The following is a 1,765-nucleotide window of genomic DNA, read 5'->3' as shown; positions in this document are numbered from 1 at the left end:
ACTAGTCATTTTTTCTTCAGATTTCAATCAGTTTTATGTTCAGATGCTCAATCACTAGTATAATTTTATAATGAGTAAGCTGTAGTACCACTGTAATGTATTAAAAACCTTTATGGAAAAACTTTGGTTAGGCTTATGGAAGCATAGGCTTACTTAAATTTGCGGTCATATTTAGCAAGATATTTTCTCTTAAAATATCAAACAGTTATATACAGAATAGTTAGGAACTATTATCTATTTTCTGTTTAGATTTAAATGTTCCTGTTTCATATTATATGTAAGGTGTAAGACCTATATATTCAAATCATTTGACTCCAAATTATGACTACAGTCTTGGAAAAAATGTGCTAGAGTCTATATTTTTTTAAAGCCTGCTTATGACATTACATATAGAGGGGAAAACATAACTTTCAATCATAATACTTTAGAGCTTTATTAAATAAACAGCTAACACCAAAAAATAAAGTTCCAATCAGTGAGCATAAAGTATGTTTCTTGCCTGTAATAAGCTGCAGCATCTCAGAGAATAGAATGGCTTCTGTCTCTGTAGATAAGTAAAAATGTAAAGATACAGTACACAGACAACAAAGATGCCACAGGATCTAGCAATATGTAACACCTCCCAAAAACTCTCTGTACACTTGATTTCAAGGATTTTGAGTGCCATTACATCATCTCCTTAGGCTGCTCTATGCCAGTAATATTTTTTTGCGTTGTGTTCTACCTGGAACACTGTCTTAAAACCTTTTAGCACAAAAATACAGCAAAAGGCAGTTAAAGAAGTAGTAAAAACACTAAATGAAAAATAACTGCCCCCCCACAAAAAAAAGGAAACAGAAAAAGAAAAAAGCACTATCTAAGATTTGTTCAGTAAAATCTGCAGAAAATGGTCCAAACGTCAGTAAACATCTAAAGCACTAGGTGTGTTAGAGATTTAACCCTCATCTGTTCTCATGAAACCATAACTGTTGTTGTTCTCAGGGCATAACTCAGAGTAAATTGTGGAGTAACTCAGTTACTCTACAATTTAATATTGTTGGTCTCATGGGATAACTTGTTACCCCACCCTCATGAACAAAATGGAATCAGTGACAAAAATATAAATGTACCCAAAACTATTTATTAACTATTTATTAAATGTACAAACTGTTTGAAGTATTTATGATGATTTGAATTCAAAATATTATTTAACTAGAACTATGAACAAAATTTACACTTTTTAGAATTTCAAAACATGAATGAACAATTTGCTAAGTCTCCAGTTCACACTGTTTTCAAACTAACAATTACTTCCAAAAACTTTTCCTAACTGTTTTAACTAAATATAGCATTCCTCAAAAAGCAGCAGTGATGTACTGTGGTGCACACAAGCAAATCACTTACAATCTTCATGTAATTTCCAGGTTTTGTGGTCATCTGTCTTTGGACAAAAAGCATAATGTCCACTCATGCTTGCAGAAGTTCCTTGAGGTAAGTTGTGGCAATTTGTAATTTAAGGCAGTCATACCGGACTTGACGGACATAGACAGACAACATGCATCCATCAATCTTTGCTTTATTTGTCTGTCAATCAACTGTTCTCCAAGTTCCTGAAAAAAAAAAAATAAAGTGCTGTCCTCTTAAATATGATCTTTGCTTCCAGTTTGCATTGTGGCCTAGCCAAATGATGAGGCTGGCAATGGCAGCCACATCCAGCATACTTTAAAATAGTGTCATTGGCCACCTGTTGATTTTCTGTCTGCAGGTGGTCAAGGTTATCCACCCC

The 1,765-nt window shown here is 33.5% G+C and overlaps 1 protein-coding gene across 1 annotated transcript in view; it reads right to left on the bottom strand.

Annotated features, from left to right (window-relative positions):
- The window catches only part of KLHL1 (kelch like family member 1), a 474,742-nt gene that overhangs the window by 206,907 nt on the left and 266,070 nt on the right, over nt 1–1,765 (bottom strand). The gene's annotated exons all lie outside the window — the stretch shown is intronic.

This window comes from Crocodylus porosus, unplaced genomic scaffold (assembly GCF_001723895.1).
Source record: "Crocodylus porosus isolate Cpor-Errol unplaced genomic scaffold, CroPor_comp1, whole genome shotgun sequence".
NCBI classification, from domain to species: Eukaryota; Metazoa; Chordata; order Crocodylia; family Crocodylidae; genus Crocodylus; species Crocodylus porosus.
Note: the sequence above shows the minus strand (reverse complement) of the source record. Positions and strands in the feature narration are given on the sequence as shown.